This window comes from Equus asinus, chromosome 11 (genome assembly GCF_041296235.1).
Source record: "Equus asinus isolate D_3611 breed Donkey chromosome 11, EquAss-T2T_v2, whole genome shotgun sequence".
Classification (NCBI taxonomy): domain Eukaryota; kingdom Metazoa; phylum Chordata; class Mammalia; order Perissodactyla; family Equidae; genus Equus; species Equus asinus.
In genome coordinates, this window is record NC_091800.1 from 17,043,594 (window position 1) to 17,067,063 (window position 23,470).

The 23,470-nt window shown below is 42.0% G+C and overlaps 1 protein-coding gene and 1 long non-coding RNA gene across 6 annotated transcripts in view; one reads left to right on the forward strand and one right to left on the reverse strand.

Annotated features, from left to right (window-relative positions):
- Window positions 1–23,470, reverse strand: part of DCLK1 (doublecortin like kinase 1) — a 318,321-nt gene that overhangs the window by 123,880 nt on the left and 170,971 nt on the right. The gene's annotated exons all lie outside the window — the stretch shown is intronic.
- Window positions 2,231–22,381, forward strand: LOC123288852 (uncharacterized). Its single transcript, XR_006532391.2, has 3 exons — window positions 2,231–2,401; window positions 14,769–14,928; window positions 22,178–22,381. It is a non-coding gene; the product is annotated as an uncharacterized lncRNA (long non-coding RNA).

Sequence of the window (23,470 nt, forward strand, 5' to 3'; positions counted from 1 at the left end):
ACAATATTCATATGTTACATTATTTCCTCTTGACTTCACATCTTAATGAACACTTTCCTGAAACTGTGTCTAACCATGAATACGCTAATACTTTATCACTTGGCACTTCTATTATACCTTTTGTAAAAATTTTTAAATATCTTTTTCATCTTTTCCTTGCTAACCATGTTCTCAAATAAACTATTATTATTATTATTTTTTGCTGAGGAAGGTTAGCCCTGCTAACATCTGTTGCCAATCTTTCTCTTTTTTTGCTTAAGGAAGATTAGCCCTGAGCTAACATCTGTGCCAATTTTCCTCTCCACTTTATATGTGTGTCGCTGCCATAGCATGGCTGATGAGTGGTACAGGTCCATGCCGAGATCCGAACCTGTGAACCCAGGCTGCCGAAGCGAAGCACACTGAACTAGCCACTACACCACAGGGCCAGCCCCTCAAATAAATTATTTTTAATGGAGATACACAGAAAAAGGTTATATGCATATCCTCTTGACTATCACAGTTTTAATTTGCCTACTAAATTACCTTTTTTTTCTTATCTTAAACTCTAGCATCCCAGACTCTCCTCACAGTGTGAAGCAGACAGAGGATAAATATAATTCTTGTTATGAATTGTGGTTAAGTGGTTTTTACCTAGCAAAAACTGTGATATTGGTTTTGTGAGAATTTCAGAAATGTTGAAAAGTTAAGGCTCATGCCTACAGGAAAATAAGGTTACAGAAAGATGATAGCACAATATAAGAGTGTGTTGGCTAGAACTTCGTAGCTTAGAACTAAACTTGCAATAGGCAGGTGACCAGTGACTATGCAGTTGATCACGGCACTGAGCAGAGAAAATGATTAATTTTCCTTCAATTCTAGCCTGGATTACTTTTACTCCAAGTTGGTGACGTCAGTATGCCAGTATAGAAAAGGGGAAGAAATTTTTAGAGAATAAAAAGATATACTAGAAAAATTATTGTTAATGGAAGTATCGACCTAATATTTTCTGAGGCTGCCGAATTCTGAGTTAATTACTAGTTTTCTCACACATAAAAAACAGGAATTCTCTGAGGGCAGGATCATAGCTTATTCATCATTATATCCCCAGCATCTAGTTTAGTGCCTGGCAAACAGTAAAATCTCATAATTCAATCAAATATAAACAGGAAAGAGATTCCTTGAAAGATGGAAAGAACATAATCACAGAGAGCCAATCATTTTAGTTGTTTTATGAGGCACTAAGTCGCAAATAAATACTGAAAAGAAACACTTATTGTTGCATTATGCTTTGGAATTTCTACTAATAGTACCCCAAATTTCCCATGAGAAAGTTAAGTGCTCTATTCAGTAAATGAGAAAACATAAAAATAAGTTAAGCCTAAGTATAATAGTATCATATTAAGCATTTAAAGCAATTAATTCATTAATCCTTAGAACATATCACTACTTTGCATACTGACAAAATGGAAAGATCTTTTTTCCCCCAGTCACAGAAACTCAATAGTTCTAGGTCAACAGTAAAAACCATGCTGAAAGAAATATAATGGTTGCTGTAACACGGAGGTTCCTTTAAATCATAGCATCCTTAATTTTACCCACCACAAAGGCTGCACACCCCTAATCAATATTCTCTACTTTTGACTCCTAGGGTTAGCCATTCAGAGTTAAATCCTGAAAGTTTGACTTAAAAAAAAAAAGGCTACAGAGCTATTTAAAGCAAAGTAACCTATGCATTCATGGAAATGTTTAGTTACTAGTTTACTTAGGTTTTGATTTATTACTAACCTACCTAGGCCACAACCAAATAAACGGTGAGGGCAGCTTTTATTCAAAGCAAATTCAAACCCTCAGGCCTATGTGTGACACGACACACATTTGCAAGGAAGAGAAAGTGTTTTAAAACAAGTAAACAAGCAAGCAAATCAAGAGAATCTGATTTAAAGGATGGGAGTTGTAGGTCAACGCACTCCTTACTCCAAATCCAACCTGCAGGCTCCAGGGGACGAGGTGCTGACTGCCCGCCAAACAGACTTTCAGGTCCCCATTAGCAAATTCACTGACACCTATAGGGAAGCCCAGAGGAAATTTCCAGAACACCAGGGAGCAAAACCCTAAGAATCCCAAGGGCAAAAGAAATACAAAACATCCACGACAAACACACACCACAAATGACCTTTGCATTTGAACACAGAAATTGACCAGCTTTTTCACAGCACAGAAAGAGCTAATGAGCATGTGAAAGAGCTCTGATGAAATCCAGTAACTCTGCTGCCCAGAGGCCAGATACACAACAGATAGAACCAGTGGATTCCACCCACTTGGAACTTCCAGGACCTGTCTGCTTCTCTAGGCAGCTCTCTGCCCCTCTCGGTTAAGCTGACCTCCCCATGGCTGAAGCTTGGATCCCCTCCCGCTCCGGGTAAGACGGCTAGCCCCACCTTTACCAAGAAGCATAAAGCAGATGCTCAATAAATTTTAGCTTTCACCCTCTAATTCTGCTCTTTTCCTTTTTCTTCTGTCTCTCTCACCTCTTCTTCAGTTATGTTTCCCTCTTTCTCTCCTTCTATGTCCCTCTAGACATCCTTTCCCTAATAGGTCAAAATATAAAACTGAAAAAAAAAAAAAAACCCAAAGCCTAAAACAGTCACACTTGGACTGAGGCAGGATTTTTGTTTGGTTTTCTGTGTTTGTTGTGGTTGTGGCCCTCGGTTCACTCTTCCTGTGGTCAGTGTTGCTTCACACGAAGTGCCCCCCACGTGGAAGCTTTCCAACTATCCCTTCCCACCTAGAAATAGAACTGGCGGGAGCTTAGGAGGTGGAGGGTGAAGCTGCCAAGAGGAGGAAAGGCAAAAGAGAAAGAAGGCCAGGCCTGGGATGAGCATTTTCTCCTTGTGTTTCAAATTAAACACAAACTGAAAACAACCAGAAAATGAAAGCTTATAACCTGGAGACTTACTTAATTGGAAGCCTTACTGCATGACCCTCCACCCACAGGTTTCAAGTACCATGGCAACGTGGCATTTTTTAAGTAATTAGTTTCCTGAGAATATTTTCAGCAGAGATTAGCATAGCATTTCCTGCGGGGAGCCGCCAGTTGGGAGGCGTTCTCTAGCTGGCTGGCGAGGCACAATTGGCCTGACACACATTTCAGAATTCGAGATTTCCAGAGGGTGAGGCAGCCGTGGCCAGCACAGAGAGCCTGCCAGCTCACGCCCCTTAAAGCCAGACAGACGAGAAAACAAATAGAGACCATGTCCAAACCCTGACATCCATCTTTATTCTCTTCTGCAAACATTCTTACAGTAAAACACTATGCTTATTCCTAATAGGCATACTAGGAGGTGATCATTTCAACTGACAAGCCAAAAGAATGAATCCATTCTATATCCTCAAGTAACTCATATATAACATATAAACATTTTCTTTTTTTTTCCTAAAATGCATTGAATAATAGATTTGGTATTAGTACTCCCTTCCCGCCAAATCAACAAACAATTTGCTCTGTAAATTGCATCAAGGTTTATAAAAAAAGGAACATGGGATTGTTACAGGTGGCTGCAGTCATAGTTAATACCTGGCAGACGCCTTGTCTAGGAGATGGCATAGATTCAATTCTAAAATACGGAGTGAAGAACTGTAGGGGGCAGATTTTTCAAGCTTACGCGACGGAAGAGAGCATTCCAAACATTAAATTGACAGATGAAACACAAAAAGTTAATTGATTTCCAATGTCATCTTTATACTCATTTGCAGTGGTGACTTGCCATGGACTGGACTCTGTCATATTTTAGGCAGCGAGAGATAATTACACTAGTTGAACTCGAATTCCAACTCTACCCCTTATTATCTATGTTCAAGCATTCAATTTGTTGACCAAGCATTTGTTGAGCAACTACTACGTGTTAAGCACTGGAGACAGAGCAATGAACAAGACAGGCAGCAACTCTGAGCAAACCGCCTAGCCTTTCTGCGTCTATTATGGCCACAGTAAAATGGGCACTAATCATGACCTTACCTAATTCACTGGTAGTTGTAAGGCTCAAATAAATAAATTCATGAAAGCATTCTGAAAATGCTAAAGGTCAATAACAAAACAAGTTCTCCTATTTAATTAGTTGATTTATAATTTGTCAAAAGGGTCAAAAAGAAATTTTCCTTCCCAAGAGTTTCAAAACAAGAAAACAAGTTTTGGTGGTGATTTAAGTTAAAAAATGCTTTTTTTTTTTTTTTTTTGCATTCTGAAGCTAACAGATTCATTTCTTTGGGAATAATAAACATCCCTCCCCTTGTCCCAGGAAGACTTTTCCAGGCTGTAGCATCTCAGACAGTCCCCGGCACTCATTCTACAGCACCTGCCACAAGCCAAAGAACTGAAATCCTTAGATTTCATGGTTTCAAAGATTGTTTTAGCAGGGGATCCTTTCTTCAAATCTTACCTAGAGCCTGGATGTTTAGACAGAGGCCAGTGGGGCTGCTCTGGCTGAAGGGGAGGGCTTGTCCTCTTCCCTGCAGGCTCTAGGACTCTTCTTGGAACCCGAGGGGTCCGGAATCAGTTTGAAAATCACTCTCCATTCCTAGCACTGACCTAGACTCCTCTGTTCTTCCTCTTCTTCCAGAAGACACTATAGGATAACGGCTAAAAGGGTGGGCTCTCAAGTTAGGCAGGCTCGACTTGCATCTTGGTTCCACCAATGAATAGTTGACCTTCTCTCACCTCGGATTCCTGCTCTGTGAAATGGGGATGATGACAGTACCATAGACTGCCACAGGGTGGTTGTGAGAATTACATAAATTCATCCATGTAAAGTGCTTAGCGCAGAGCCCGGCAGATAAGATGAACTCATTAATCACTAGCAATTGTTTTCCCCCTTCAAATGCATCTGTATGGTGCAGCCAGATTAATTTTTATAAATTACTGCACTCCATGTGTCATCTCTCTGTTTCAAAGTTCACAATGCTTTCCCGCTCTGCTATGATACACTGAATGAATGAGAACCCCCTTGTCCTAGTATGTACGTGTGTATCCGTGGATATACATCAATCTGTATCTATAACTAAATCCACATGTATACATCTTCTACCAACCTCTCCAACCTGATCTGCCTCATCTTTCACTCCACAAACCTGCCCTTCATCTATCCATGCCCTGATATATCTGGAGCATAACTATACACAGAGCACCGTGGAAGCGACCAGCCAATGACATATTTGACAATATCTGATTTGGATTTCCTAAGTAAATCAAGAGAAGCAGACGCATAAAAGGAGAAAATTACAGGAGTGTTGGGTAGTGTGTTCCAAAATGAATAGAAAGAACAAAAGCTTAAAGTAAACAGGCTGGGAGAGTTGGTAAGAGTGCACTTAATGAGGTTGAATTAGGAATTGGAAGGAATATGAGCAATGTTGGGGAAAAAGCAGGACGTCTGCGGAGGAACCCAAAGAACTTTATAGAGGGGGCTAATGAGAGACAAGGTTCAGACTATGGAGGGCAAGAAGGATGACCTTGGCTCTACACACAATGGTTCATTGAAAGTATCCTAAAAGGGAGATGATGTAGTTAAAATGCAGTTTGAGGGCCCCTGATCTGTAGGCTGTGTGTAGAAGGAACCAGGGTGGGAAGTGATAGGAGGCGGGACACCTGCTCTGGGGGCATCTCTACCCAACATCTCCCACATATAGAAAGCCAAGTGTATCTTCTTCCCACTTGCCCCTCCTACGCAGCCTGTAGCAGTGAATAGCACCACCATCCAATGAGGCACCCAAGCAAAGAAACCGCCAGTTGTCTCTCACCCATCTCTCCCTCACCCACTACGTTCAGTAGGTCACCATGACCACTCACTTCTGCTTTCACGTGTTTCTTAACTCTGTTCACTGCTCTCCGTGCCCACTGCCATCAACCCAAGACAGGTCACCAACATCTCAACAACTATCCTAACTGCCACACAACTGGTCATCCTGCATTCACTCTTGGGTACTTCCATCCACTCTTAACTCTGCTTCCAGAGAGATTTTTTAAAAAGGTAAATTGGATCATGCCACACCCTGGTTCCTATTATTCCCAGGATGTCCCAAATGCTTAAAACTTTAGAAGATTCACCACAGCCTGGCCCCAACCTCATTTCCTGCCACTTTTTCTCTCCTTTCCTCCACTCTAGTCACTCTGAATTTCTTTCACTTCCTCAATTCTGGTACAGAAGCATGCTTTCTCTCTATCTGACACCACTCTTCTGTCACCCCATCCTCACCTGCCCACAACAATAAGCCACACCCACACCCGCACTGACTCAGCCAACCCCACCTGGGTGGCCTGGCTGATACCTACTAATCCTTCAGATTTCAGCCTAAATTCCATATCCTCAGAGAAACCGCTACTAAACCCAAATATTAGGTGCACAATGATAGTCTCATAGCCACTTATACTTCCTTTATCATAATACACATTGTTCCTATTCATTTAATGCCTGTACCTCATGCTAGAATTTTTTTTTTTTGGTGCGGAAGATTGGCCCTGAGCTAACACCTGTTGCCAATCTTTCTCTACTTTACGTGGGATGCCTCCGCAGCATGGCTTCATGAGTGGTGCTAGGTCCCCGCCCACGATCCAAACCTGCGTGCGAACCCCGGGTTGTCAAAGTGGAGCATGAAAACTTAACCACTATGCCACCAAGCCAGCCCTCCATATCAGACTTTTAAGTTTCATAAGGCAAAGACTATGTCTGTTTTATGTAATATGGTAGCAGCACCTAGAACAATGCCTGGCCAAAATAAATGCTCAATAAATATTTGTTGAATGAATGAAGAGAGGAACGAAGATCACTTAACAGTCTCCTGAAGTGACTCAGAATGAAAGATGGATTTGGAGAGATTTGGGAAGATACACGGATGGAGCTAATGACTGTGAGAAGGAACTAGCGAGGTAGAGGGAAGACCAGATGACAAAGCAGGATAAAGTTGCCACTTCAGGCGTTAGGAGAAAATGGTGTCAATGACAGAGCCAGATGTCTGGACAAGAAACTAATTTTTAGAATTTAATATGTTGGGTCACAGATAAAAATGAATAGAGGAATTTTGTGCCCACCACCCTGAATGTTCCATATGACCTTGTTGATGAATATGAACTCTAACCAATGAAAATATTTATCAAGCCTAGAAACCCTGGCCTGACCTAACATACAGCTAGGGTTTTTTTCAAATTATGACTTGAACTGAATCAAGCCTTACTTTCAAACTCTGTTTCTCTTAAGATCATTATGAAAAAGTGATTGAAAAAAGGAATCACATTTAAAAAAGTAAGTAATTGGTCTGTCATTTCACGGTCCTGCACAAAATTGGCGACCAATAAATATTTCTTGGGGTGATGGCAGCTTGTTTCAGGCAGCTTCTGCCTATCACCTCTCCTACCCCCATCACCCATGATCTCCTTGGCGAGAGGGACCACATCCTCCAAACCCTCCGCACAGCACCAAGCCTGGAGCTGAGCATGCAGGAGAGGATCAATAAATATTCAGTGATTGGCTGTTAGATACAGAATGGAGCATTGACTGAAACTCAGATCCGGCTTCTGAATGTATTTCTTTAGCTGCACAACGTAACTAAAAATTTCTATCTGCAAACAGGGTTGTTGTAAGGACTGCAGGAAAGAGCACATATAAGCACTTTGCAAATGGTAAAGAACATAAAACTGCATGCTTTCCGTTGATGTTAATACAGCTTGGAATTTTAGCACTGGAAGGGAATGGAGGGAGATGGAAGGAAACTGACATTTGTTAGGCATCAATCCAGGTCAGGAACTAGGGCAAACACCTGGCATATGTTATTTTTTTTAATCCTCACAAAAAACTCTATGAAGAAATAGGCTCTGAGCTGTTAAGGTACTTCCCCAAAGTCAAATGGCTTCAAGTGGCCCAACCGGGACTAAAACAGTCGTCTGACCGCCAAGCCCATGGCCATCCAGGGCCCACAAAGCTTGTCTCAGCACAGGATTTGCTTTAGACCTGAAGAAGCAGAGCCCCAAGAGCTGCCTCGCACAGAAGCAAGGCTTGAAAACCATGACTCTAGAAATGGAAAGCCCAGTTACCTTTCCTTTGTTCCTGAAAATGACTGGGCTTCTATCCTGGCATCTTAAAGAAATCGAGTAACTACTATGAATCAGGAACTTCAGCAAAATGAATAGGTCAATCAGCCAGAAAATTAACCACTGAAAGACTGAAAAAGATCTCTAGAAGGGAAGGTGGCTTGGAAGATCTCCCAAAGTTCTGCACTCTGATAAAAAAGAATGTGCACAGAGGAGGAGAGCTGGTAAGGACCTTAGAAACCAGAGTCTCAGGACTCGTGTCAAAGGACTAAGTGACCTCAGAGGACTCCTAACCCAGGTCTGGAGCAGAGTCTGAAACGCCCTCAGCTTCACTATTTCACCACCTTTGCCCTGAGCTGCGTAAAGGGCATCTGAATCACCGGGAAGATGGCCAGGACTTGGTGGGCTGCCCTGGGCCTGAGAAACATTACGGAGGAAGAGACAGTCGATTCTGTGGGTGCTGGGAAACTTATGAGGGAGCAGTGGCGGCATAAGACAAATGATAACGTTGGTGGCGCTAAACATAAAGGACACAGGCTGGCTCAGCCCCCTGATTCACCAATGAGTCATAGTCTGCCAGCAGGAAGCACAGCCTTGAATTGTGTTTTAGACAAAGACAGTGAGGGGTACTTTCAGGTCTCTGTGTTCTCTATCATCAGAAGCACAAAGAACAATCACTACCAACAATAATTAAACAGAAACCAAACTTTTATATTAATTAAAAGCCATGCAATATATATCTTGGCCAATTTTCAAATCACTAAGAGCTATAATTGGTCCCAACAAGAGATGATCTCAAGGCAAAGATAATGTGTCGGGGTTAGGGGGCAGGGAGATCCGGGTTCATATTCCAGGTCTGCCATGTACTGTGTGATCTTGGGGAGGTTTTATTGTCTCTCTGACCTTCAACTTGCAATATATATATGGCGCAGCTGGTGGATTACAAGACATCAATGTGTTAGACATAGGCCTCCCACACCTGCCCCAGAAGGGCGTCAGTTCTGTGAAGAATGCCCTTGAAGGGCAGAAGAGACGCCAGGGGTCTCCTACTGCTTCATGTTCACAAAGGTTTGTGTGTGTCTAGGGTCCAACTCCTTCTAGACTAAGTAGCAGGTGGTTATAGCTGGAGTGTGCTATCAGTACACCCTCGGCCCACTCCATTTGCTAGGACAGTGTTCTGCTAGGGAGCAGAACTCTAGTGCTACCAAACGCAAATTCACACAGCATTAATAATAATAATGAAACATTTATTGAGTGTTACTTTACCTTAGCACTACCTTCTATATGGTCTATTTATTTAATTCTCACAATAAACCTTTAAGGTACAGACTATTGTTAGCTGCAACTTACAGATGGGGAAACTGAGGCACAGAGCTATTAAGACTCAAAGCTAGTATGGGCTGAAGCTGGGAATGAACTCTGGCCATCCAGAGCCCATGCACTTAGGCACTGCACTATTCACCACTAGCTTGTGACCAGGGAGAAAGCTTGTAGTGTGAAGATGCACACTCCAGCCTATCTGTTTGTAACACTGACAGTAGTGACAGAGGGGCAATAAGCTCCTAGGACCTTGTATCCACCTGATCCTCATCGTAGTCAGGTCATTTTGATGCTAGAACATCGTTTGAGCTGGTCCTGGGTTCAGTTCTTTTGAGGTCAAGCAGATCCAAGCAGGGAGACCCTGCACAGTGAACCCTAGGGGTCATCCTGCCAGTGCCTGGGCCACCTGAACCGGAAGTGCACACAATCACCCTATAGCTGTCACTTCTGGAACACTGACCCCCAAATTTCACCTCCCTCAGGAAGCTGCACCACTTTGGTTTACAGAGGACAGCGCCACCAGGCAGCCAGGACCTGGGAGTCCTTGTGTGGGCAGTGTCCGTGGAGAAGAGGACAGATATTGTCCCAGGGACACCTATTCAACAGGGTAGCACAGCCTCCTTTGCAGGCTGCTTGGCTCCGCACATTTCTCTTTATAATTACCACTAAGTCAGAAAAGAGAAATGTTGAGGAGATAGTCTTAGAAAATAAACATACTTCAAACTAATCAAATTCCTTCTCTTTTAAAGTTATTTCTCTGTTTCCCTCCCCCCATATCTTGTAGTTACCCTCAACCAATAAATACTTGCTTATTGAATACCTGCCATTTGTCTGTCCAGCCATTTACTCTACTAACAGTGCCTGGCCTGTGTTACTGCTCATGCCCACCTAAAGTGGACCTATAGGGATGAAAACAATCACAATCCAGTGTGATCAGGTCATATACTTGAAGCATAAAGCGCCACAGCAACACAAGAGATTCCGGGGAGGCTCTAGTGACCAGCACTTCACCAGGTGCAGTGGTGGGGGGAGCCGAGTGAATCGCCTGGGCAGGCATACAAGACACACCTGCAGAACGAGGGTCTGGTGTGTCTGGGAAGTTGCGTGCAGAAGGGAGTTTGAGGAAGAGGAGGTGAGGCACACAGATAATAGTCTTGGGCACTGGGGAGTTAAAAGAGAATATAAAATACTAGCCCCTTGCCTTTGAGAATGTCACAATAAATTCAGGGAATCTTGACACTAACATCCGTGAGACAATGAGAGAAAAATAAAAAGGGGAACAAAAGTAGATGTTAGACTAGACTCTGTTCTAGCAAAAAGAGAGGGCAATGTGGGCCAAGAAAGTCCAAGAGGGATCATAAGGAGGTGCATATTGCAGCTGTGTTTAAAATTACAGGCCTGTACCCAAGTCACCCACTGTTTACTTAAGTGTCACAAGTGAACTGCCTCCAACCCCCATCTCTTCCCACATTATACTTCTGCTCTATCTTTCCAAAGTGTCCATGGCTTCTTCCCTCTAAAGCCCCTTGATGTGTGCCACTGCCCCTTCTAGTGCAAGACTTCTATGTCTCCATGTAAACTGCAGAGTCTGATTAAAGTCTGGAGTTTCTGATATGAGGTAAATAGGAACAAAATCATCTTGTTTTTTTTAAAGAAAGGCTGTCCCAGAGTATCTTGTAGGTCACTGAAAAGGCTCTCTGTTAGGAAAATACCACCTAGACCAAGAGTTCTTGACCTGGATCCATGGCTGAGTCTTCGAGATATATAACTTCTTGAAATTGAAGCTGTGTGCGTGTGCGTGTACGCACTTGTGCATAAAAATGTTTATTTTTCTGGAGAAGAGTCCACATCTCTCATTAAGTTCTCATGAAGGAGCATATTCCCCAGAAGACTAAAAATCAACAATTCAGACCAGAGTTCAGTAACTACAGCCTGCAAGCCAAATCCGGCCCACTGCCTGTTCTTACGAATAAAGTTTTATTAGAACCAGCCTCGCTCATGTGTTTACGTATTGTCCGTGGCTGCTTTCACATTCCAAAAGTAAGGCTGAGGAATTGCAACAAGACCTTATGGTCTGTTAAGCCCAAAATATTTACTATCTGGCTCTTTACAGACAAAAGTGCCAATCCTCAACTTACGCAAAATTTTTTGGAACCATCCACTACACCTGAGCAGCTGCTTGCTAAAACTTCACCACCAAAATCCAAAGGTGAGCAAACAATTTTAGAAGCAAAGTTTCCCTCCTCTAGTTGGCAACTTCATAGATTAGTTAATGTGCTACAGACTGGCTCTCCTCCTGCCCTCCTTGGAAGTCTACTGGACAGAGGAGCGGCGAAGAGAGAGACTAGCTAGAATTCTTCCAAGATGGCCCTGCCATAGGCGTGCTGGGCCAAACTTCCTTTGCAAACTGCTAGAAAAGAGATAGTTAAGCCAGAGAATTATCATCACTCTAAATAATTCAAACACAGAGTCCTGCTGCTGGCTACAAACCAAAGATGAGAAATTATATAATTAGCTGCAGCACATCTAAAAGACTATATAAAATATGCTAATGCTCTCATCACGTTAAGGGAAAGCTGCAGAAATGATGCCGTCTATTAACTAGCCTATAGGATCGGTCCCAATAAAGAGAAACATCCTAAAGGAATTTTAAAAATAATGATATCAGTTTGATAGAATACTTTTCTTGGGCTACAAAATGGGTTAAGAAAAAGTCTTACTCTATTTTTATGTTTTAAGTTGCATATTTCTATTTTTAATGCACTTTTTGATAAACAGTACATTACTTTGATTACCTTTAAGTCAAGAATCATTTTTTGTTGTCATTTTGGAAAGCTCTCATCATTCTGATCTATTTGCTGGCAGATGGGTTTCTGTATATGGACGTGCAGAGAACAAAGCAAGCAGATACTATAGCAAATATGACTCCACGTGAACCTCAAGCTATGCAGCCTTATTCTTTGTCAGTGTCTTCCCTGCCTGAAACCTCAAGAATTGGGTACTTTACCTAAACTTGCAGTTAGTATATGAAGCTAGGTGTGTATCATCACATGCTGTGACTTCTGAGGCATCCTCTTTGGGTTGCCAAGTGGCCTTTGTACCGCTTTCCGATCAGAGTTTATTAAGCACTGCTGCCTACCATGGACGGCCTCTTTCTGTGAGTTGTTTGTGCTGAAAATTTTCATCATAAGTTAGCGGCTCCCATATTCACTAACATATTGTTCAGATAAATGTTTGTTGAAATAGTTCAAAATAAAGATCTCAAGTCTGTTCCACTTTAATCCACAGATGAGGGTTTCTAAGCACACAAAATAGTAATAATATCAAATCGTAACATTTGTCCACTGCATTACAGCTTTTTGACATGATTTTCACCCACATCACTTCATTTAATCCTCATGGCAATGTTTTTTGATTGGTACTAATTTTATCTCCATTTTACCAGCAGTCACAGACTCAGAAAGGATATAGACTTTGTTCAGGGTCATACAGGTGATAAGGGCAGGAGTTTGTGGGAACCACGACCCTCTTCCTCCAGGGCTGGTGCTCTTCTGAGGGTGCATTTTAGGCTGATGCTAATGCACTGACTGACTGGGGACTTATGAATTGGCTGGTATCTGAAATTAGGGTGGTCTTGCTGCGGATCGTGCTCTCAACCTGTGAAGTCTGTGCTAACTCTGGAGAGTTAAGCGTAGGAATTGCAGTGCAGTCCTGCAGCCCATCTGCCACTATAGAGTTCTGCATGGGATACATCAGGCACACGCCCACCTCAGGCTCTTTGCACTAACTGTTCACCTGGCCTGAAGCATGGTTCCTCTGGGATCTTCATGGCTGGCTCTATCACCTCCTTCAAGCCTTTGCTCAAATGTCATCTTCTTATGAAGTCTTCTCCAACTACATATTTACAATTGCAGCCCACCCACATCCTCCCACACATCCCACTCCACACACTCCTTTTCTTCCTTTCCTTGCTTCATTCTTCTTCAGAGCACTTACCCTCTAATATACTATGTAATTTTACTCATGATTATGTTTATTAAATATCTTCCTCTCCTAGAACATAGGCTTCATATGGGCAAGAAGTTTTCTCTCTTTAGTTCACTGTTATATGCTTAGTGCCCAGAACAGTGCCCGGCACATAGTAGAAATTCAATAAATATTAGTCAAATTGAGTAAAATCTATGTCTATATGCATATACACACATATATTATAAGATCAGGCTCCTGTGATATAATAAGTTGAATTCAGGTTAATTGTCTATAAATCCTCCTATTTAGTATCTGAGCTATCCTAATTTTCATACTTGGAAAACCCATCACATAGGATAACATTTTATATCTCACTTGAAGAAGAAGAAACAACAGCACTCATTTTTCCACAAGTTTTTAAAACTAATCATAATATAAACTAATCTTCTGACATCTAACGGCATTCTCAGAATAATTCTGCTGAAAGGCTTTCAAGTGTGAAATGAACAAAAAAGGTATTAAAACATAAATGTAGCTAAGTTGACAGTAAGGTTGAGGGGCAAACCTATAAAAGAAGAAATTTGGTTTTCTCCAGAGCTAATAAACACAAAAGCTTTATAACCTCAGTTCTCAATAGCTGGGCAGGGAGCTCTGTGGTCATATCAGTGAGACGTCCCAGCTGTCACATCAGTGGGATGCCCCACAAGTGGACAAAGGCAATCACTGTATTCACTGGCCCTAGTCTACCTGAATAGCTACACTAAATGTAGAGGCTGATTTTGTCTTTGATCAAGATGAGGCTAGTTTCACCTTGACCTTCTCACAATGGCTTACTTTACTTACCTTCTTCCCCTGCACTTACAGGTGGGGATTCTTTCAGCTCCACTGCTGGCACTTCTTGACAAAGCTGCCGCTTTTCTGTGGCTTTGTTCTGATTATTTGATTAAGATTCATATGAATTTAGAGAAACTCTTACTCAGATCTGTTTTAGGTCTCCAAGAAAAATGGGACTCATGATTTCACAGTGATTCTGCCTATTGAAACACGAAGATAAGTCATCCACACAATCATTTTTTTGACTAAAGACTTTATCCATTTATCTTTCAGAGCTGTGAAGAGGGAAAACCTCGCTTTAGGCAGAAAAAAGTCATATAATATCAGTGTCTTATTATATTTCAGTTATTCAGAACACTTACAATAATGAAAATCTATCAAGACAACTGATATCCACACACATATGAATTACCCAGTTTTGAAACTAGATTTTAAAATTACCTTCGCATCAAGTTTTTTTTTTTTTTTTGAGAAGGATTAGCCCTGAGCTAACTACTGCCAATCCTCCTCTTTTTGCTGAGGAAGACTGGCCCTGAGCTAACATCCGTGCCCATCTTCCTCCACTTTATATGTGGGATGCCTACCACAGCATGGCTTGCCAAGCGGTGCCATGTCCTCACCTGGGATCCGAACCGGCGAACTGAACCCCGGGCCACCCAAGCGGAACATGAGAACTTAACCTCTGCGCCACCGGGCCAGCCCCTCATCAACTATTTTTCCACAGTAACTTTCACTTCATCTGCTTTCCAGTAAGTAGATGTTTAACTTTGCAGAACTTCCTCTGTTTAAACTTCAAGAATGCTTGACACACGCTTGGTGTGGGGAATTGAATTGGCAGATTTCAACAGGAACAAAAACCTGAGTGCATACGCCCTGTGGACTCACGTTCAGAGCAGGAAGGTCCTACCTGTGTCCTCCTGTACTCAGGGAAGGGGCAGGTCAGTGGAGGGGACAAAAAGCCTGTTGTCCTCCTCTGTGGGACATTATCCAGCTTCAGGTAAAGAATGACCTGGCCAAAGATGGACATCAGGCCTGAGGTTGCCCTGCCACTGCCGGCCCCGAAGGAACATATGAAGGTTATGGTAGCTTTTCATTTCTTTTTCATTTCATCTGAGAGCTTTCAGGCAGCTATGCTACTGGTCTTTGGCTACAGGTCTCTAGCAGCACAACTTAGTGGGGAAGAGCAAGGGCCTGGAAGTCAGGCAGACCTTATTTCAACTCCATTCTCTGCCATTATTTATCCTCAGGCAGAATTTGGAATGTTTACGGCTCTTAAATGGCCAGAATTAATGACTAATATTAATAAGATGCTATCTGGCATGAATACAGTTAAAAGTACTGGACGGAGGTTCAAACATGCAATTAAACAAGTAGAACCTGCCTTGACATCAGACCAGAAAGAACCAGAGAGTTCAGCTGGCCACAAGCTAACCATGAGCCTGCACTGCTTGGCAACTGCTTAAAGAAATCATAGTCACTCTTAGGCTGCATTTGAACAAGTTTGATGCCGTTATTAAATACGTTTCTATTTTCCACACTATTTGAAGCCCTCTAGGAGTACTGCGTTCAGTTCTGGGTTTAAGGAGGATATTGCTGACCATGAACTATTAAAAGAAATGTAACCAGGACAGTAGAGTGGTCTTAAGAGAAACATTTGAAGGACTTTTGCCTAAGAAACCTGGAAAAATCAGCTTTGGGGAAATACTGGGCCTCAGTCTTCAAGTGTCCGAAGGGTTGACAGGTGAAATAGACTTCTTCTGCATCCACTGATTCTGCTAACATTGCTTGGGCCCTCACTACATTCAGAGCACTGTGACAGGTGCTGTGGGATATAGAGATTAATGATACACAGGACCAACTTCAAGACACTTACAATCTAGTAAGAGGAAAACAAAGATCTGTGATCCCTGTTTTCATTCCAACTCTGTTACCCACTGGGAATGTGACCTTGAGACGTTTCTTAACTTCCCTTAACTTGCTGTTCTTTATTTGTAAAGTAACACTGCAGAGTTTTTCTGAGAATTAACTGAGATAAATATCTATAAAAAGAATGAGAAATCAGTAATGGACTGAAACCAAGTAGGTGAGGAAAGGTGTTACAGAGAGGCAACTTTTGAACTGAACTTCAAAGGGCAAGAGGGAGTTTGGTGGGCAGTGAAGGGAGAAGGAAGAGTCTTCCAGGTTGATGGGACAGTAGGAGCAAAGGTGGAGATGCTGAAAATAAACGGCTTTCAGGAGACCAGCAAATAATACTGTGGCTGGAGTGCTGAAGAGGAAAGCAAGGATAACAGCTGGAAAGATACAACAAAGCTGAATTATTACTGTCCTAGAATGGCATGCCAAGGAGTTCTGGACAGTGGAGGGCTACTCAAGTGAATTTAGGAGAATCAATCTGTGTTCAAACATGGTGTGGAATGATTAACGACTGGAACCCGGAAAGTAAGTTAAAGAGTCAATATAAAAGTCTAAGCAAGAGATTGTGAGGAACTGACCTAAGACAATGGCAGTGGTACTGGAAAGCAGGGGGACAAAATGTTGGATGTGAGGAGTGAAGGTGCAGGGTGAGTAAAAGACAACTCCATGTTTTGCAGCCTTTAAGGAGGATGCTGATGCCACGAACTAATACAGGAAACACAGAGGGAGAGATAAAGTTGACCAAGAAGATGATGAGTTGTCGTGGGATGTGTTGAAATTCAGGTGGCTGCATAATCATAAGGAAATTCATAATAGAAAGTTGGAAATATGCTTCTGGAGCTCAAGAGAGGAGTCAGACTTAGAGATGCAGATTTGAGAGGAGGTATACTTAGACATTAAGAGTGTGTTGTCAAACATACACAAATTTGGGTTTGAACTCTGCCTTCAACATTAACTAGCTGTGTGGCCTTGGACAAATTATTTATCATCAAAGCCTTAATTTCCTTAATTGTAAAATTGGGAAAATTATACATACTTCAAAGGCTTTGCTTATTGCATACCATCTGGTTGCCATTTGTCACCGTCTCCGTCTACCATAACCATCATCGTTGAAACCATTAAGGTAGATGAACTTGGCTAGGAATAGAGAGTAATTAAGTATAAAAAAAGGGTTGAGGAACGAATCTTAGGGAACAATTATTAGAGGATATACAGCAGAAGAACAAACCTAAAAGAAGCTCAGGAGTAATCAAGGAGGTAGGCAGAAGACCGGGATAGCAAAACACCATGAAGGACCAGGGGGAGAATTTCAAGGAGAAAATAATCAAAAATGTCAAATGCTACAAAGTCAAAGAGGAAAAAGAAAAAAATGGAGAACACTGGATATAGTGATTTAAAGGTTATCTTTGTTTAGTGGAACTATTACATATGTGGTGGGAGAGGAAGGCAGTTACAAATGTAATAGGATTGAAAATGGAATTTTCACCCAGACTCCAAGGGAATGTGTATTAGAAACCAAAGTGAATTGTGAGATGGATTACCTTGCAGAAATCTTGAAGTAGATATAAATAAATAATTTAGGCCTTAGTCTTCTTCCCTACTTCAAAGGTATAAAAGGCTTAAGTTATTAGAGAGAAAGGGGATTTGCGAGAAAAATTTCCTTAGAGAGAGTTGTGCTATGAATTCCCTCATTCCAAAAGACTGGAGATGCTTCCCCTCACCTCAGCTGGGGCTTCACTGGGAGATCTGAAGAGCTTGGTCAGTGTCATGTGAGGACAGAAGGAAATAATAGACTGGTGCTTGAGTGTTTGGCTCTTGCCAGAGAACCTATGGCAACAGAGTAAAGGAGGCCTGGTTGCAGTGGGTGGCTTATCGTTGGGGCAAAGGATGTATGAGTGTTTAGATGGATGCGAGGGAGTGAGTTGGCATGAAGCTAATTTAAATCCTTCCCAAGAGGATCATCTGAGGCCAAAAGGGAGAGCTTTGGAAAACAAAGACTGAGGGAGAAACATCCAAAGCTGGAAGAAACTGAACTGACTAGATCAAAGAAGAATGGAATGTTCCCTGTGAGAGTCCCTGAGGAACCCACGAACACATCTATAAGAGAAGTTGGCTTCATATAACATCTGCTGACCCAATGAGCCTGAAGCCATCTACAAGAGTACAGTCAAGAAAGGACTTTCCACCTCCCCTTTCTCATCATTCTGCTCCATTTCCCCTTCCCTATTCCAATCCTGAAAGGATGGAAAACAACAGGGAAGAGGTGAGTGAAAAGGAGAGAGGGCATCAACCCTATCTTTTTCCTTCAGAGAAAGGACTCACTACATTGGGCCCTGGACAGGTATAGAAAAAGAACTCCAAGTGTGAATGACTAGTGTGTGGGACTAGGCATATTCACTTCTGAATTGAGATGGTGATTTGTAGCTTGAAGACTGTCTAATACTTTCTACTTTCTTAGGAGGGAACAGAAAAATCTTGAGACTGCCTAAGTGTCATTCAGTGGCAAAAGGAGAACTTCCGCCACTATATAAATTTAAAAGGACACAGCCAGACAATATTTTTAATGAAAAAATGCATAATTCTTGTGGGTTCAAGGTACCATTTACCCAAAGGTAAAAAACAATGAGTAAGTATGAGGAGGGGGAGGCCTCAAAAACAGTACTTTTAGGGGGGGTTTAAAGCTATTTGGCAGAGACAGAAAGGGTATTGTGATTTTTTTTAAAGATTTTTTTTTTTCCTTTTTCTCCCCAAAGCCCCCCGGTACATAGTTGTATAGTCTTCGTTGTGGGTCCTTCTAGTTGTGGCATGTGGGACGCTGCCCCAGCGGGGTTTGATGAGCAGTGCCATGTCCACGCCCAGGATTTGAACTGAAGAAACACTGGGCCGCCTGCAGCGGAGCACGCGAACTTAACCACTAGGCTATGGGGCCAGCCCCCCAGGGCATTGTGATTTGATGAGATGATAGAGATGACTGAAGGCTCTTTTAGGATAGGAGAAATTCAGGCATGGCTGTGTGTTGAGGAGAAAAAGACAGTAAAGATAGATTAAAAACAACAAATCCACAAGAACAATGGGAAGGGAGCACTGATAAGGCAGGGCTACAAAGACAAAGAGAGAAGACAAACTCAAGAACACTATCATTGCCTATAGAAAGGAAGAGAGACCCTTCTTCCTTGAAAGAGGAGAAGAGGGGAGAAGATGAGTGAAGAGATAGGGACCTTTTGGTCTAGAAGAAAAGGAAAATAAATAGTTTATAGTGAATGACTCTGATTATCCCAGTGGCCTAGGAGAAAAGCTCATCTTCTAAGAATGAAGGCGGTGGGTGGTATCATCACCCTGGAGAGCAGAATTAGGACCACTGTGTACAAGGTAGAGAGAGATTAATTTGGGCTTAGTATAAGAAAGAACTTGTTACAAATCAGCACTAATGGACAGTGGAATTGACCTTCTTATACAGTTGTGAGCTGTCATCAACTGAGGGTTCAAGTTGGGGTTGCAATGCTGTGGGGAAGACTTCTACAAAGGGAGGGAGGGTGAACTAATGACCTCCAAGACTCTTAGTGTACAGGATTCATTTTCAATGTTATATTTAGTAGGATTTTTCCATGTCAACAATTCAGGTGTCACTGTTACTGAACACAATAAAAAGAAGCCCATGAGGACCAGAAGAGAAGCATAAAGAAAAGATTGCAAGTGTTATACAATGTCGTGATTTCCTAAGTAGAAAATCGTCTATTTGTAGCAAAGGAACTAGTTTGGCTTGAGTTAGAGTCTGTCTCCAAAGTACAATACTCTATGTGTCTCTATAGCTTGGCAGTGGGTTAAAATTGAAAATATCACTATGTTCTGGAAAACTTTATATTTATGCATGAGCTAAAATGTAGCTATGGTAGAGAAAGTCTCCAGCACCTCTGTAGTTTCTCCATTGCTAAGAGGCATGTGGGATCATGCTGACAAGAGCAAAGCCCACTACCATGTGCTCTCTGTTTGGAACTCAAAACAAACAGGACCCCCAAACCCCTCTATTTCAAACATCAGGCTGCATTCTACAAATCAATGCGATCAGGAATGATCAAAACAGATTTTCTATAGGACAATAAAATGTCACAGACACTTGGCAATTATTCAACAAAACAGCTATAATGTCTTCTTAAAAATAAGAATTGTACATTCCTAGAGTTAACATCTATTGAAACAATAAAATATTCCAGCATCAAGTGCCATGCATCTCAAAGTAGTCTGCCCATAGATTCAATTAAAACTGGGCATATGATCCAATTAAAATTTAAATCCATAAAGAATTGTTAGCCTGCTGTGACCCATTAATCATTTTACTAGAACATTTTTCCAAAGAGATAAAATACACGAGAGCAGTAAGCAATATTTAATATTCTAAGTCGGAGTTCAGTACCTAAGATCCTTTGACATCCTTAGACACAAGCAATATTAAAAGTCATATGAACGGTCATGTTTAGTGTAAGTGTTACTGTCGACAGTTATTTGTGCCTAGCACACTGCCTGGCACATGGTAAGTTCGCTTAGCTTATTCAATAAATGAATGGATGCATGAAAGAATGAATGAATTTTGTTAGCAGTAGTTCAAAAACCACTTTGTGAGGAGTCCTGGTCTTTAGACTCTGAGCATTTTCCTGGTGTTGCCAATAAGCTTGTGGTTTCCCAGGATCACCAGCCCCAGAACAGAGCAGCGAGGCCATCAAAAATCCCTTTGACCCAATTCACTGGGGACAAAAGGGCTGGGACTCCTGAACAGTGTCGGTTTTAGAAGTCTGACTGGTTCTAAATGTGGTTTGGTTTAATCTTCCACAGGTTCCTTCCAGAGAAGGGTGCATATCTTCAAAGGTCCCTTAATTCCCTCTTACCTCCACCAAAGGAATAAAAGTTGAGAGTGGGAAGAAAGCAACAGATAATCGCTTTTTGGTTCTAAAGAGCACCAAAAGCAAATCTTGGTGACATCTGTCTCCAATTAAGCCCTGCAAATGAATTTACACGGCTGAGTCCAGCTGCAATCCACTACGAGGTAGATTTCAGCTGAGGCGTCAGTCACTAACATCACTCACTAAGTAATAAGGAACACAGTTTTGAACGTGCTTTGACATTTATTATCTCATTTGAGGTCCATTACAACCCAGGAAAAAAAGGTGTTTTACAGAACAGGAAACAGGCTTGAAGACACAGAGACCACACAGCAAGCAGGACATGGAGCTTGCGCTAGACCCGTCTTCCAACCCCAAACCAATGCTGTTTCTACTATTCCACGTTCCAACCCTATTTTCTTAACACCCAGAGTCGGGGAAAGCAATCAGGATCCTGTAGTGAAGGGTGCCTGATGCAGCTTCCGTCTCATCCCGTTCAGGATAGGGGTCCCTGGAAAGAGGTCAGGACAGAACATTTCTAGAAGCATTCACCAAGCGGATCCTGGGTCCCCAAAACCATGGGGGTCCATAAGAGAAGCTGAGGAAGTATCCATTCTAGAATCACATACCACATACACACTGTACTCCAGATGGGCCTGTCTAGTGCAGGCAGAAGTTGGGCTCTCATTCCCCAGAGATAAGACACTGTGCATGCTTGCACACACAGAGACACACACGTGTGCACACACACACACAGGATCCCAAAAGTCTCAGTGCACTTTTTTCTGTTTTTGAGGAAGATGAGCCCTGAGCTAACATCCACTGCCAATCCACCTCAATGCTGCTGAGGAAGATGGCCTTGAGCTAACATCCGTGCCCATCGTCCTCTGTTTTACATGTGGGATGCCTGCCACAGCATAGCTTGATAAGTGGTGTGTAGGTCCGTGCCCGGGAAGCGAACTGGCGAACCCTGGGCCTCTACGTGGAGGGCACAAACTTAACCGCTATGCCACTGGGCCAGGCCCCTTAGTGCAGTTTTAAACTTTCATAACTTCAGAAGTATAAATGCTACCAACTTACAAAAATCATGATGTGAAAGCTCAATTATTTAAATTTCTTCTGTACTTTCACACTATATTTACTATACTATACTTCTATACTAGTTTTGTGAATTTTTAATAACATGTTTAATTTTAATTTTTTGTTTCAGTCAACATCCACCATCTTCAATCGGAGAAGCTGAAAGGTTTTATACGATATTATAAAACATACATACAGCAAATGAGCCACATCCTACAACAAGCCTGCTGTCAACTAAAAGTAATTTTCATGTGCTACTATTAAAACTACATTGCTCCCAACCAAGCTTGTAGAGTTGGCTTCTTTGTTTTTAATAAAAAATTCCTAGAGCACTACTTTTTGCTTATACTAATTCAATCTTATTTTCTTAGATACAATCCGTCTGTTAAAATCCCTGCAGATCCTCATTCTGTCTTCTACCATATTAGCCTCCCCCGCCCTAGATTTAATCCATACCATCCACATTCTCAAACGGGCATTTCTAACCATGGTAAAATATACAGAATCCAAGACAGAACCCCATGATGTGATTCTCAGCAAACAAACAGTCCCTCCTTTCAGGACCTTATGGGCCAATAGAATCTCCTCCAGCATATTCAACAGCAACCTATAAATCAGTACCTTTTGGACAGGACGGTTCGGTCAATTAAAAATATAACCACCCATATCATTCAGATATATTTTCGTCTTAGTCAAAGGGATTTCAAGAGGGGCTCTGACAAATGCATTGGTGAAATTCTTAGAGCATCCCACAGCACTCCTCTGATCCACCAGGTGAGTGACCCTATCTATGAAAGGTCAGATGAGGGGGTAGCCTTGTCACAGCTCTGCCGTTTATGTGTTCTACTAATTAATATAAAGCTATAACTGTGCAAATCTAAAGGGAGCTCAAACAAACAAGTAAAAATGAGTTTACTTGTAACTCAAGTTCAAATAAAATCTGCATGACTTCAAACAACATTTGTTGTGGAATGAATTGTGTGCTCCCAAAAAGACAGAGCAAAGTCCTAACCTTGGTACCTGGTAATGTGACCTTATTTGGAAATAGGGTCTGTGCAGATGTGATTATGTTAAGATGAGGTCACACCGGATTAGGTGGGCCCTAAATGTATAACCGGTGTCCTTAAAAGAAGAGGAAAATTCAGATCCACAAAGAAGAAGGCCACGTGAAGGCAGAGGCAGAGGTTGGAGTGATGCTCAACAAGCCAAAGGATGCCGAGGATTGTCAGCAGCCGACAGATACTAGGAAGAGGCACAGAAGGATGCTTCCCTAGAGCCTTGAGAGAGAGCACAGCCCTTCCTATACCTTGACATTGGACTTCTGGCCTCTACAACTGTTGGGGAATCAATTTCTGTTGTTTTAAGCCACTCAGTTTGTGGCACTTTGTTATGGCAGGCATAGGAACCTCACACAACATCTAAG